Source organism: Danio rerio, chromosome 23 (assembly GCF_049306965.1).
Source record: "Danio rerio strain Tuebingen ecotype United States chromosome 23, GRCz12tu, whole genome shotgun sequence".
Classification (NCBI taxonomy): domain Eukaryota; kingdom Metazoa; phylum Chordata; class Actinopteri; order Cypriniformes; family Danionidae; genus Danio; species Danio rerio.
In genome coordinates, this window is record NC_133198.1 from 18,922,711 (window position 1) to 18,938,422 (window position 15,712).

Consider the following 15,712-nt stretch of genomic DNA (forward strand, 5'->3'; position numbering starts at 1 on the left):
TCCACTTCTCTTCCTGAACTTGCAGTCTGGGCCCAAGAGGGCCCCTTTACCCTGCACATTGGGGTCCATGACCCCAGCAAGCTACCCAGGGGCTCACTACTCTCCCTGGACTTGCAGTCTGGGCCCTAGAGGGCCCTCTTGCCCTCCAAATTGGGGTCTCTGACCCCAGCAATTTACCCAGGGGTCCAGCTCTTTTCATAGACTTGCAGTCTGGACCCCAGAGGTTCCCCTTGCCATCCACCTTGGGTTCTCTGACCCCAGCAAGCTACCCAGGGGTCCACCACTCTCCCTGGACTTGCAGTCTGGGCCCCAGAGGGCCCTCTTGCCCTCAACCAAGGGGTCTCTGACCCCAGAAAGCTACCCAGGGTTTACCCTCTCTTCCTAGACTTGCAGTCTGGGCCCCAGAGGGTCACCCTTTCCTCCACCAAGGGGTTTCTGACCCCAGAACGCTACCCAGGGGCCAACCTGTCTTCCTGGACTTGCAATCTGGGCCCCAGAGGGTCCCTTTGCCCTCCACCTTGGGTTCTGACCCCAGCAAGCTACCCAGGGGCCCACCTTTCTCCTTGGACTTGCAGTCTGGGTCTAAGTGGCCTCCTTTGCTTTCCACCTAGGGGTCTCTGACCCCAGCAAGCAACCCATGGGCCACCCTTTATCCCAGGACTTGCAGTCTTGGGAAAATAGGGCCCCTTGCCCTCAAACTAAAGGGTCCCTGCCCCCAGTAAGCTACCCATAGGCCACCCTTTATCCCAGGACTTGCAGTCTGGGCCCCGGAGGGTCCCTTGCCCTCAACCTAAAGGGTCCCTGCCCCCAGCAAGCTACCCAGGGGCAACCTTTCTCCCAAGACATGCAGTCTGGGCCCCATAGTGCCCTTGCCTTCCTCCTAAAGCGTCCCTGCCCCCTGCAAGCTACCCAGGAGCTAACCTCTCTCCCAGGACTTGCAATATGGGCCACATAGGGTCCCTTGCACTCCACCTAAAGGGTCCCTGCCCCCAGCAAGCTACCCAGGCGCCAACTTCTCTCAGTTCTTGCTGTCTGGGCCCAATAGGGCCCCTTGCCTTTCACCTAAAGGGTCCCTGCTACCAGCAAGCTACCCATGGGTCACCTTTTATCCCAGGACTTGCAGTCAGGGCTACAGAGGGTCCCTTGCCCTCCACCTAAGGGGTCCCTTCCCCAGTCAAGCTACCCAGGGGCCACCCTCTCTCCCATGACTTGCAGTCTGGGCCCCTTAGGGCCCCTTGCCCTCCACCTAAAGGGTACCTGTCTTCTACAAGCTACCCATGGGCCACCCTTTTCCCTGAACTTGCAGTCTTTGCCCCATAGGGCCCCTTGCCCTCAACCTAAAGGGTCCCTGCCCACAGCAAGCTACCCAGGGGCAAACCTCTCTCTCAAGACTTGCAGCCCTCCACCTAAGGGTTCCCTTTTCCAGTCAAGCTACCCAGGGGCCAATCTCTCTCCCATGACTTGCAGTCTGGGCCGCTTAGGGCCCCTTGCCCTCCACCTAAAGGGTCCCTGTCCTCAACAAGCTACCCATGGGCCACCCTTTTTCCCTGAACTTGCAGTCTTTGCCCCATAGGGCCCCTTTCCCCTTAACCTAAAGGGTCCCTGCCCACAGCAAGCTACCCAGGGGCAAACCTCTCTCTCAGGACTTGCAGCCCTCCACCTAAAGGATTCCTGCCCCAGCAAGCTACCCAGGGGGCAACCTTTCTCCCAGGACATGCAGTCTGGGCCCCTTAGGGCCCCTTTCCCTCCACCTAATGGGTCCCTGTCCTCAACAAACTACGCATGGGCCACCCCTTTTCCCTGAACTTGCAGTCTTTGCCCCATAGGGCCCCTTGCCCTCAACCTAAAGAGTCCCTGCCCACAGCAAGCTACCCGGGGGCAAACCTCTCTCTCAGGACTTGCAGCCCTCCACCTAAAAGATTCCTGCCCCAGCAAGCTACCCAGGGGGCAACCTTTCTCCCAGGACATGCAGTCTGGGCACCATAGGGCTGCTTGGCCTCCACCTAAAGGGTCCCTGCCCCAGCAAGCTACCCAGAGGGCAATCTTTCTCCCAGGACATGCAGTCTAGGTCCCATAGGCTCCCTTGACCTCCATCTAAAGGGTCCTGCCCCCAGCAAACAACCCAGGCGCCAACCTCTCTCCCTGGACTTGCAGTCTAACCCCTTAGGGCCTCTTGCCCTCCACTTAAAGGGTCCCTGCCCACTGCAAGCTACCCAGGGTCCAACCTCTCTCCCAGGACTTGCAGTCTGGTGCCCATAGGGCTCCTTGCCCTCCACCTAATGGCTTCCTGCTCCCAGCAAGCTACCCATGGGCCACCCTTTATCCCTGGACTTGCCATCTGGGCCACAGAGGGTCCCTTGCCCTCATCCTAAGGGGTCCTTACCCCCAGCTAGCTACCCAGGGGCCACCCTTAATCCCAGGACTTGCAGTCTTTGCCCCATAGGGCTCTTGCCCTCCACCTAAAGGGTCACTGCCCGCAGCAAGCTACCCAGGGTCCAACCTCTCTCCCAGGACTTGAAGTCTGGGCCCCAGTGGGCCCCTTGCCATCCACCTAAAGGGTCCTGCCTCCAGCAAGCTACCTTTGGGCCACTCTTTATCCCAGGACTTGCAGTCTGGGCCCTAGAGAGTACCTTGCCCTCCACCTAAGGGGTCCCTGCTCCAGAAAGCTACCCAGGGGCCAAACTCTCTCCCAGGACATGCAGTCTGGGCCCCATAGGGCTGCTTGGCCTCCACCTAAAGGGTCCCTGCCCCAGCAAGCTACCCAGGGGGCAATCTTTCTCCCAGGACATGCAGTCTAGGCCCCATAGGGTCCCTTGCCCTCCATCTAAGGGCCCTGCCCCCAGCAAGCTACCCAGGGGCCAACCTCTCTCCCAGTACTTGCAGTCTGGGCCTCAGAGGGCCCCTTGCCCTCCACCTAAAGTGTCTCTGCCCACAGCAAGCTACCCAGGGTCCAACCTTTCTCCCAGGACATGCAGTTTAGGCCCCATACGACCCCTTGCCCTCCACCTAAAGAGTCCCTGCCCTCAGCAAGCTACCCATTGGCCACCCTTTTTCCCAGAACTTGCAGTATTTTCCCCATAGGGCCCCTTGTTCTCCACCTAAGGGGTCCCTGCACCCAGCAAGCTACCCAGGGGCCAAACTCTCTCCCAGGACTTGCAGTCTGGGCCCCATAGGGCCGCTTGGCCTCCACCTAAAGGGTCCCTGCCCACAGCAAGCTACCCAGGGGCCAACCTCTCTCCCAGGACTTGCAGTCTGGGTCCCAGATGGCCCCTTGCCCTCCACCTAAAGAGTCCCTGCCCCAGCAAGCTATCCAGGGGCCAATCTCTCTCCCAGGTCTTGCAGTCCGGGCCCCATAGGGCCCCTTGCCCTCCACCTAAAGGGTCCCTGCCCCCATCAAGCTACCCATGGGCCAACCTTTATCCCAGGACTTGTAGTCCGGGCCCCATAGGGCTCCTTGCTCTCCACCTAAAGGGTCCCTGCCCCAGCAAGCTACCCAGGGGCCAGTCTCTCTCCCAGGTCTTGCAGTCTGGGCCCTATAGGGCCCCTTGCCCTCCACCTAAAGGGTCCCTACCCTCAGCAAGCTACCCAATGGGCCACCTTTTTTCCCAGAACTTGCAGTCTGGGCCCCAGAGGGTCCCTTGCCCTCCACCTAAGGGGTCCCTGCCCCTAGCAAGCTACCCATGGGCCAACATCTCTCCCAGGACTTGCAGTCTGGGCCCCAGAGGGCCCCTTGCCCGCCACCTAAAGGTTCCCTGCCTCCTGCAAGCTACCCAGGGGCAAACTTTCTCCCTGGACTTGCGGACTGGGCTCCTTAGGGCCACTTTGTCCTCCACCTAAGGGTTCCCTAAACCCAGCAAGCTACCCAGGGGACAGTCAGTCTCTCTGAATGGATCTACAGTTTGGGCTCTTGAGGGTCCTTTGCCCTCCAGCTAAAGCATCTCTCAGCCCAGCAGGCTCTCCCAGGGGCCAGCCACTCTCCCAGGGCTTGCAGTCTGGGCTCCTGAGTTCCCCTTGTCTTACACCTACAGGTCCTCTGACCCCAGCAAGCTGTCCCTGTGGCCAGACACTCTCCCTGGGCTTGCAGTCTAGGCTCTTGAGTGCCCCTTGCCTTTCACCTAAAGGCTTTCTGGTCCAGCGAGTTATCTCTGGGGCCAGCCACTCTCCCTAGGCTTGTAGTCTGCACTCTTGAGTGTTCCATACCCTCCACCTCAAGACTGTCTCATGCAGCGAACTGCCCCTTGGGCCAGCCACTATCCCTGGGCTTGCAGTCTGGGATGTTGAGTGCCCCTTGCCCTCTACTCCAAGGGTCTCTGATCCCAGCAGGCTGTCCCGTGGGTCAGCCACTTTCCCTAGGCTTGCAGTCTGGGCTCTTGAGTGCCTATTGCCCTCCACCTCAAGGCTCTTTTGCCCAGTGAGCTGCCTCTTTGCCAGCCACTCTCAATGGGCTTGCAGTTTGTGCTCTTGAGGGCCCTTTGCCCTCCAGCTGCAGGGTCTCTGACCCCAGCGGGCTGCCCCAGGGGCCAGCCACTCTCCCTGGGCCTTGCCTTCCACCTACTGGTGCTCTGACCCCAGCAAGCTGTCCCAGGTTTCCAGACTCTCTCCTTGGGCTTGTAGTCAAGGCTCTTGAGTGCCTATTGCCCTCCACCTGAAGGCTCTCTTGCCCAGCGAGCTGCCCCATGGGCCAGCCACTCTCCCTTAGTTGCAGTTTGGGCCCTTGAGGGTCCCTTGCACTCCCGGTGCAGGGTCTCTGACCCCAGCAGGCTTCCCCTAGGGCCAGCCACTTTTCCTTGGCTTGCAGTTTGGGTTCTTGAGGGCCCTTTGCCCTCCAGCTGCAGGGTCTCTGACCCCAGTTGGCTACCCCAGGGGCCAGTCACTCTCCTTGGGCTTGCAGTCTGAGCTCCTGAGGGCCCCTTGTCCCCTTTCCACCTACAGGTCCTCTGAACCCAGCAAGCTGTACCTGGTGCCAGAGACTTTCCCTGGGCTTGCAGTACGGGCTCCAGAGAGCCCTCAAAATCAAGGCTCTCTGGCCCAGAAAGTTGTTCCTTAGGCCAGCCACTCTCCCTAGGCTTGCAGTTTGGGCTCTTGAGTGCCCCTTGCACTCTAGCTCCAGGGTCTCTAACCCCCTGTGGGTTGCCCCAGGGACCAGCCACTCTCCTTGGGTTTCAGTTTGGGCTTCTGAAGGCCCCTTGCACTCAACTTCAAGGCTCTCTGGCCCAGAAAGCTGTCCCTGAGGCCAGCCACTCTCCCTAGGCTTGCAGTCTGGGCTCTTGAGTGCCCCTTGCCCTCCACCTTAAGGCTTTCTTGCCCAGCGAGCTGCCCCATGGGCCAGCCACTCTCAATGAGCTTGCAATTTGGGCTCTTGAGGGCCCCTTGCCCTCCAGCTCCAGGGTCTCCAGGGTGCAAGACACCAGCGAATTGCCCCAGGGGCCAGCCACCCTTGCTTGGCTTGCAGTTTGGGCTCCAGAGGTCCCCTTGCCTTCCACCTACAAGTCCTCTGACCCCAGCAAGCTGTCCCTGGGGCCAGCCATAATCCCTAGGCTTGCCCTCTGGGCACTTAAGTGCCCCTTGCCCACTACCTTAAGACTCTCTGGCACAGCGAGATGCCCCAAGGGCCAGCCACTCTCCCTGGGTCGCAGATTGGGCAGCTGAGGGCCCCCATGCCCTCCAGCTACAAGGTCTCTGACCTCAGTGGTTTGCCCCAGGGGCCAGCCACTCTCCCTGGTCTTGCAGTCTGGGCTCCAGAGGGCCTCTTGCCTTCCACCTACAGGGCCTTTGACCCCAGCAAGCTGTCCCTGATGCCAGCCACTTTCCCCTAGGCTTGCAGTCTGAGTTCTCGAGTACCCCTTGCCCTCCAGTTCCAGAGTTTCTGACCCCATTGGGATGCCCCAGGGGCCAGCCACCCTCCCTGGGCTAGGAATCTGGGCTAATGGGGGCCCCTTGCTTTCCACCTCAAGGTTCTGGCCCAGTAAGCTGTCACTGGGTCAGCCACTTTCGTTTTTGGCCCCCTTGCCCTCCAGTTCCAGGGTCTCTGACGCCAGCTGGTTGCCCCAGGGGCCAGCCACTCTCCCTGGGCTTGCAGTCTGGCCTCCTGAGGGCCCCTTGTCTTCCACTTTCAGGTCCTCTGACCCCAGCAAGCTGCTCCTGGGGCCAGAGACTCTCCTTGGGCTTGTAGTCTGGGCTCTTGATTGCCCTTTGCCCTGCTCCTCAAAGCTCTCTGACCCTGTGAGCTGTCCCTGGGGCCAGCCAATTTCCCTAGGCTTGCAGTCTGGGCTCTTGAGTGCCCCATGCCATCCACCTCAAGGCTCTCTGGGGCAGCGAGCTGCCCCAAAAGCCAGCCACTCTCCCTGGGTTGCAGTTTGGGCCCTTTAGGGTCCCTTGCCCTTCCGGTGCAGGGTCTCTGGCCCCAGCGGGCTGCCCCTGGGGCCAGCCACTCTTCCTTGTCTTGGTGTCTGGGCTCCTGAGGGCCCCTTCCACCTACAGGGCATCTGACGCCAGCAAGCTGACCCTGGTGCCAAACACTCTCCCTTGGCTTGCAGTCTGGGCTACTTAGGACCCTTTGTCTTCCACCTACAGGTCCTCTGACCCCAGCAAGCTTTTCACGGGGGTCGGTCACTCTCTCTGGGCTGGCAGTCTAGGCTCAAGAGGGGCCCTTGCTCTCCACCTCATGGCTCTCTGGCCCAGCGAGCTGTCCCTGGGTCCAGACACTCCCTGGGCTTGCATTCTGGGCTCTTGAGTGCCCATTCCCCTCCACCTCAAGGCTCTCTTGCCCAACAAGCAAGCCCCAGGGGCTAGCCACTCTCCCTCGGCTTGCAGTTAGGGCTCTTGAGGGCACCTTGCCCTCCAGCTCCAGGGTCTCTGACCCCAGCGGGCTGCCCAGGGGCCAGCCATTCTACCAAGGCTTGAAGTCTGGGCTCATGGGGGCCTCTTACCTTCCACCTACAGGTCATATGACCCTAGCAAGCTGTCCCTGGGGCCAGACAAACTCCTAGGGCTTGTAGCCTGGGATCTTGAGTGCCCCTTGCCCTCCACCTCAAGGCTCTCTTGCCCAGTGAGCTGTCCGTGGGGCCAGCCACTTTTGCTAGGCTTGCAGTCCTGGCTCTTGAGTGCCCATTGCCCTCCACCTCATGGCTCATTTGCCCATCGAGCTGCCCCAGTGGCCAGCCACTTTTCCTGTGCTTGCTTTTTGGGCTCTTGAAGGCCCTTTGCCCTCCAGCTGCATGGTCTCTGACTCCAGTGGGTTGCCCCAGGGGCCAACCACTCTCCCTGGGCTTGCAGTCTAGGCTTTTGAGGGCCCCTTGCCCTCCACCCCAAGGCTGGGGCCAGCCACTTTTCCTAGACTTGCATATGTGGTAGAGTCTGAAAATGTGGTAAAAATCAGGTAAGGGCTTTTCGTTTTCTGGATTGCATTTGAAAACTGTCAATTGGGTTTAGGAAGTTGGGTGGGTGGGTAGGTTGTTTTGTATTGTTTTGGGTTGATTATTAATTGATTTTTTTTTTCGATTATCACCAATGTTAAGATTTAAAGACTAATTGTTGATGTCTGTGTGAGTTTTTAAGTTCTGCCATAGATCAAACATTCTCATTGTGAATGGTGTATTTAGACCTGTTAAACAGTCATTGGCTGCTGTGGGTCAAGTGATTTCCTTTACATAGGATATTCATTTTTCACTTATAACCAACAAGATATTCAATGAGTGCACAAGCAAGTGATGGTGGTTTTAATATCACAGTTAACCTTCTCAGGCTTATTCTTTTTTCTTTTGGCATTTTATGCTACACAAATAGTGTAATACACATAATTAATTATAGTAGCTGTAAGAATTGAGATATTACAAATACTTTGATGTCTTTGACAATTCAACATGAGCCGAAAACAGGTACAATCGGCTTCACAACCCAGCAGGTGGGAATGCGAGAAAGAACCAGTTCCTGCTACATTTACATGTGAATCCGCTGAAACTCGACTTCAATCACCCCAACTCACACATATGGTCATTTAAAAGTCTGAATGTTCTAAATTAACCAAAGTGACTTTATCTATCATGTTTGATATCATGTTTGATATCATTTGAAATGTCTCAGTACGACTGGTACAATGGTCTCATTCTCTCAGAAATAGACAATCAAAACAATAAATATATAACTTGAGGCATCTTTTGAATCACTGTGAAGGGTGTGACTTTCCCACAGGCAGCACTAAATGCAAATGCCTTTTGTTATGCACACACCCTGTAACTGTTTGCTGTTACTTTGCATATAATTTATATAAGTTTATGTTTTCAAAGATAATTTTTTGTTGTTGAGAAAATAACCCAGCCGGCACACGACCGACCTTCAACGTTGAAATATGGTTGAAATAAGGTCAGATGTGTTTTGAACGTTGAAATAATGTTGATAGAACGTTTAATGTTGAACGGTTGAAAAACAGCCTGCATATGACAAGGCTTCAACGTTGAAATGTGGTTGAAAATACGTCAGTTGTTGCTTTAATGTTGAAACAATGTTGAATGATAAATGGTTGAAAAAAGTTACAGAAATCCTTGTACAAATCAACGTTGACATTTTTTTTATCATGGTCTGTATGTTGAATTAACGTCATGGCTTCACCCAATATTCAACATGTTTGGTTACCATGGTATCGGAGGACTCGGCGCACGCGGCCACGCGCAGCGCTTCACTTCACTTAATTACGAACACCTGACCTGCAGTGCAGCAGAATTCAGAGGTAAGCGTGTTTTTAGATGCTTTAAAGTTTTATTTACCCCCCGATTTTGTTTTACACACAGTGTATCTTAAATGTGACTTGGTGTAGTGTTTCGAATTTTGAAGCATTTAAAACTTTCCAGTTTGTTTTTAGTCTTGTTTGCGCTCCGGTGACGCAGCTAACCTCAAGGTAATGTCACATGTTTAACGTTAGTCTAAATGAGCGTTTTTATGGCAAATTCAAAGCGATAAACTCCAAACGCAGTTTAAAGTTACTGAGCAACGTTATAAAACAATATCCATTTTATACGCTGTATTATTAGTGTTATTATTACAAAGTGAACTGCTGTCGTTTCACTGTTGTTGTTGTTTTTGCTTTTAGACATGTAACTTACTCCAGAGACGCACTAACTTGCACAGCATTAAATGGAAAAGGCTTTGTCCATGTAAGTTTACTTTACCTTTAACAAAGCTATCTGTTAAATCTTCTTGGTGCTTTGGTTGGTGATTTTCTCTTTCTAATCTGTTTGTTTATTGATTGTTAGGCCATGTTGTGATATTATATTGTTATATTGATATTATTATTGTGAAATCATGTTGTGATGTTATACTATGTGACAGTATTGGGGAACAAATATGTATTTAGTGAGAAATTAATGCTTAAATTACACTTTGTATAGTAGCAGATAAAAGGTGTAATGGGTTTTAACTTTCTGAGTTTTCTGGAAGGTCCAGTTGAGGGGCATCAAGAACACGCAGATAGCCTACCTGTGTCAGCCTGGACAGACTGCAGTTCTGCTACTCCATGCCAAGGCTTTTGTATGGATGTCTTGACTACTACTGTGTTCTCTAAAGGTATTACTGGAGCAAAACAACAGCACCCGTTACAGTAAAATTTGTATTCAAAAAAATAGTGATACATGTGTAGCAGGTCCAGTACATGTGATGTCATTGAGAAGTTGTTTTTATTAAATGTCATTAAAACAAATAAATAAACATGCTATTTAAATAAATCTAAATATTAAAAACTTGAGGATTAAGATGACAAATGAAATGCATCATCTGTCTTGCGAAAAGGGTCTACTTAAGAATTCTGGTGTTTTCCAACTTAAAGGGATAGTTCACCCAAGAATGAAAATTTACTCACATTTTACTCCCCAAATGGTTTAAAACCATTATGAGTTTATTTTGTTGAACACAAAAGAGGCTATTCTGGAAAAAAAAAAAACTAAAAACCTGTAAACATTGACCTCCATAGTAGAAAAAAATACTATAGAAGTCAATGGTTAAATAGATTTGCAGCTTTCTTCAAAATATCTTCTTTTGTGTTCAACGTGGTCAGTAAATGACGACAGAATACAAATTTTGAATTATCCCTTTAATTCTCTGTCATACATGCAGACTTTTGCAGAAGTGCTACACCTTCTAGAGTTTTTCTCAACCATGTCTAAAAAGCTTTAAACAGCTTTTACAGTACATGTAATGGTTTACAACAACTTGTAATTAGATGTGTTGAATGTTTCATGATTCTTTACTGCAGCCTTGGTTAAAAAAAAATAAATAAAAGCAATTTTTTCGAGAATCTGAAATTTGAAGTCTGGAAATGCTGGCACCGGTGGTGGCGAAGGGCTTCCTGACGATATCACACCTAATTCTTCACTTCTCTTAGTTAGGAATATTCAGATGGATGACTCAAAATTATTGAGTGTGGCGATATTATAGGACTAATTTGGATTCAATAAAAAAATAAATATTTGAATTTCACTTTGTATAATAGCTGATACCAACTTAGTTGTAACCTCGTATTTCATTTATTGCAGGTTTTCTGGAGGCTCCATTTGAGGGCATCAAGGACATACTGATGGCCTTAACCAGTGTCAGCCTAGACAGACAGGCATCTATTGCAGTTCTGCTACACAAGACCAAACTCTCTGCTTTTGTATGGATGTCTGACTAGTACGGTGTTCTCTAAAGGTATAACTGGAGCAAAACAATAGCATCCGTTACAGTGAAATTTGTGTTCATAAAAGATAGTGATATGTGTAACAGGTCCAGTACATTTGTCATAAAGGTTAAATCACAGTAAGTACTGTAAAAATAACTTGTTTGCCTTTGCCACAACAGGTCATGGTGTGTGCTTACTGCTCGTAGTAAACACACGCTGATCTGATGAGGGAGAGATATACGCAAACACAATTGTATTTAATGTTTTGTTTTGCCTCACTAAAGTGTTGTTGGAGCTTGGTATGTTCACAGTTGAAATCACTGAAGTCACATGGAACGTTTTGACAATGTGTTTTGTGCCTTATCTTGACAATGACCATCTTGGGACCATTGCTGTCTGTAGAGGATGAGGAGCATTTAATCTAAAATATTTTAGTTTGTGTTCTGAAGATTAACAGGACTTGTGGGATGACACAAGTAATTAATTACAGAACCTATATGAACACTTAATGTGACATGTAATAGTGAAATAGTGGCCATTCACAAATGTGAGCCATTATTATAAGACCCATGTGAACATGCAATTTTTATGATACTAATAATAATAATGGAATAACAAATTGCTTTTACTGTTGTGTTTGTGAGAGAGAATCAAACCATATATTCTACACATTTTCTATGTCTATGTTCCACTGTCACAGGTGCTCAGTTTTGCTGCAGTAATGCTAAACACAATAGATGTACTTTATACAAAAAAAAAAAAAAAATACTACATATTTAGCATGCAGACCTGCAAAGTGAAGGAGTAATGTCAGGTTAAGATTATAGCATGAGTTTTCACTATTGTGAATGTGAAGCCATTCATTCACAATGAATTGGAATAGCAAACCTCATTATTGATTTTGTAGGAAACTCACCTGGTGTTTGAGAAATAAATATGTATTTAACTGCTAGACTGATATAGATGTTTTAGTGTTTTAGTCTTGATTCTTTGTCCCCAGTGCCATCTTTTACCTCAAGTGTTTCTCTCAATCTATAAAACCTCAAACAGATGTAATGTATTTCACTTGTGATTCTTAGTTGTGAGTGATGTTTTTTATTTTATTTTTTTACTGCAGCCACTTTAAAAATGGGTATTTTGTAAACTTTGTAAACAGAATTGAAGCGTAGTTTAGTTACTTAGTTTAATTTAGTTAGTATCTGTCTTTCTGAAGACGGTAACACTTTACAATACGGTTGTATTAGTAAGTGTTAATGTATTTACTAACATGAACAAAGAGCAATGAAGCATCTTTCATATAAAGAAAGTACAGTTCATGTCAGCTCAGTGCATTAATGTTAACAAGCATACATTTTGATTTTAATAGCATCAGGACATATTTCAATTAATTAAATGATTAATAAATGCTGTACAAGTATTTGTTCTTTGTTCATGTTAGTAAACATTAACTTTAATTCATGAAACCTAATTAAAAAGTGACTATTTAATTGTATGCCTTTTTTCTGTATTTGAGTGTACAGCATGTATAGTAACCTGCATGGTTTTGATGAACTGTATGCTGTAAATGTTGCTGTATATTTAGAATAATTGAAATAATGAGGTGTGAATTAAATAAATTGATACACAGACTAAGTTGTGTATTTGTGTCGTGTATTTTTTATTAGTAAAAATTTGTATGCTATATTTATGGACTTTGCGTTGTATGTAATTTCTATTTAACTTACGTTGAAATGTATGACGGTGAAACAACGTCACGGTATCAACGTTGATCCAATTTGCAAAATCGAAAGGTAATTCAACCTTCATTCAACGTCTACAAAACGACCACAATTCACCCATGAAGAAGGTAAGAGTGAAACAACGTTGTGATTTCAACGGTGAATCACCGGTGGTGGTCCGACGGTGAAACAACGTCACTATATAAACGTTGATCCAATTTGCAAAATCGAAAGGTAATTCAACGTTGATCCAACCATAGACCTGACGTTGATTCAACGTTGAATCACCGTTGAAATGCCGGCTGGGAAGTTATTATTTGTGAACGTATTTGGTTTAGGGCTTTTATTTTGAAATCTCTGCGGCTGTATAAAATGGCTGACTGGCCATGAGGTTATCACTTCCTGTTAGCTAGCAATTTGCCAGCATATGTTGTTTGCATGTGCTCTTCAATGGATTAACTTCAACAAGGACTTCAAGTGATCTAAGGAGCATTTAGGACAATGGGCTCTATGCACGGCGGCGCGTGATGCATTTCCGGTAAAATTTAAGACCCCGAGCCAACTTCCGCCGATCGTACAGTACAGTGCTACAACAGGAGCGCTACTGATAAAAACAAGTAATGTTTTGGACAGTTGTCTTAATGTTTTATGCCATTATAGCCCACTTATATACGTTTATGTCAGCTACTTAAATATGACATCTAAACGTTTAAAAGTGTAATTTCAAAGATGTGAGAACAGTACTTATAGCTACAACTGCTGTGTTCAGCAACACACAGCGTCAGAAATTGAACTCCTACCTTAGTTTCCACACGTTTCCAAAAGACAAAGTAGTACAGAAGAGGTGGGTTGTTGATATTAAACGTGAAAATTTTACAGAAAAAGACAAGAGTGTAGCTGACATTTTCAGTCTAGCAAACTGATTGAGGCTCGAGTGCCAACCAGATGCAGACATTTAAAGAAAGGACCTTTTATGGCAAATAATAGTTTGTTTTCATTGCCTTTTGAAGTAAAAAAAAACTGAACATTAATATACATAAACATTTCTTAAGCTACTTTCTAAGTGCTATTTTTTAATTTAGAATAAATACCTTTATTTTATTCATATAAAATATAATTCACAGTATATAATTTGAAATAAAAATTGTCAAAAAAGTTACATTTTGAAAAAATATTTTATTTAGATGAACAGAAACAATAACATTGAATCAGTTGTTTTCTTGAATCAGGTGCTTCTTCTGTAACTTGTGCATAGAGAGGTATTTGGGCTGATACGTATTAAATAAATAAACACCCATCTGTTTCATGGAACTTAACACATAATTGATCCATTCCAAACAATTGTTCATGTGACAACACACATTACACATTTCAGAGTAATGGGCTGTCTGGAAAAGCAAAGCAACCAAATGTTTGCATATCCCACTCTCAGCCACACAAGAGCAGGAGCTGTTAACTAGCAGACGATGGCATGGATCTTCTGACGGATGTCAGCTCCAGGATGCAGTAACACACAAAATTTTCTAGCTCTGAATCTCATAATGTTACCTAGAAAACAGAAACAAGAATATTAATAGGTTTTTAAAGAGAGTCATTAAAGGCAGTTCACTCAAAACTGAAAATTCTATTTTCCTCATCCTTCACTTGTTCCAAACCTGTTTGAGTTTGTTTCTGATGTTTAACACAAACAGAAATACTTTGAAGGAAGCTGGAAACTTGCAACCACTGAGTCATAGTAGTTCTTTTTCCTACTATGGAAGTCGATGGTTACAGGTTTTCAGCTTTCTTCAAAATATCTTCTTTTGAAAGGCATCTGCAGCAATATCAACAGATTAAACTACACTGTTAATCATTATTTTAAATCATTTAAAAGTATCCCCCTTTAGTCACACTTTAAAATAAGGTTTCATTAGTTAATGTATTTGCTCACTATTAAAAGAACTATTTAATATTTAATAGTTAGCATTGTTAAACTAATTTACTAATGAATAAAAATCCAAAGTCATGCTTGTTAACATTAGCTATTACATTGTGAGTTAACAAGCACAATGAATAAGCATTTGTTCATTAACGTAAAAAAACTAATAAATATTTTAATAGACAAATTGTTGATGTGAAATTAACTAATAACACCTTATTGTTTTGGGTCACCCTCCCATTTAATTACAATGTTAAAGACTAAATAGAAAACATGTCATCTACACTGTTACACTGCATCTGTCATCTCTATTGTTTCAGCAATAAATATCAGCAATGACAGTGCTATTTGTCTGTTGTGGAAGGAACGGCATTGTATTATTTTATTCCTAATATATCTTGCTCAATAATCATGCTTACAAGCTAAGACAGCATCTGTGTTTCTGTAATTATCCGAACTGAACAGTTGGGGTCACTTTAGAACAGTAAAAGTATGAACAGGACAGAACTTCACATGTATGCTATCCTACTCTCAGCTGGTGAGGAGACTCCGATTTCTTCATAAATCGATCAGTAGTAATGAGCTCTCACTGAGATCTTATTCCTGCCCTGTTTTTACCTGACACTTTGAGACAGAATTACATACACATGATCATTTTTACTAACGTTAACGTGATAAAGCTGCAGATGGACAGATCGTTAGAATAGTACTGACGTTAGCCTACAGGCTAGCTGAACTTACCTTCATAATTACACAGGTAGGAAGATGCATAAAACTTGAAACCTCTCTCAAGTTTGCTCTGCGGTCTTGTAGTGCATGTGGCCGATTCATTTAAGAGATTTATTTATTTACTTATTTATTTTTATATGCAAGTAATAGTTAACTTCAGCAAAACTTGCATCTAATGTTTTGTTTTATTCACTTCAAGAGTTCCTATGTTTGTTGTAGGTGGGGCTGTAAATAGTGTAACACCGGGTGAATGTTAAAGCTTCCCTCTGTGTGCCCACGCTCAGTCGCGTGGTGCACGCAGATGGTGAAGCAGAGGTAATTTTCGCTCTCCTCTAATCCTACAATTATTATCCCTTTGCAGTCACAATCATTTTATTTTGACACTAAAATGCTGTTTAGGGTTTCTGTTGTAATGTGTATTGTTGTGATGAGTATATTTTACTTTAAATGGTGTGATTATTGTGATTTTAGAGTTTTCATTTGCACGTGTATTTTTCATGTAGGATTGAGAGGGTTTCCAGTGTTAAACTATACTGACTGTGCCTCACTGTTTTGTTAAGGTATGTTGTTTTGGTTATTGGCTTGTTATTTTAAGGATTCAAATATGTAAATCAGTTCAAATTACAGTAATGGTGTCATTTAATTGTGTCATGGCAGATTTTCAACTAATAATTTAATTAATGCAAACAAAAAGGGTTT

General features: G+C 46.6%; 1 long non-coding RNA gene across 1 annotated transcript; it reads left to right on the forward strand.

The window, feature by feature from the left end:
• Nucleotides 1-8,662: 8,662 nt before the first annotated feature.
• LOC141380468 (uncharacterized) lies at nucleotides 8,663-12,279 on the forward strand. The gene is made up of 4 exons (XR_012398424.1): nucleotides 8,663-8,725; nucleotides 9,086-9,149; nucleotides 9,433-9,558; nucleotides 10,524-12,279. It is a non-coding gene; the product is annotated as an uncharacterized lncRNA (long non-coding RNA).
• The last annotated feature ends 3,433 nt before the right edge of the window (nucleotides 12,280-15,712 follow it).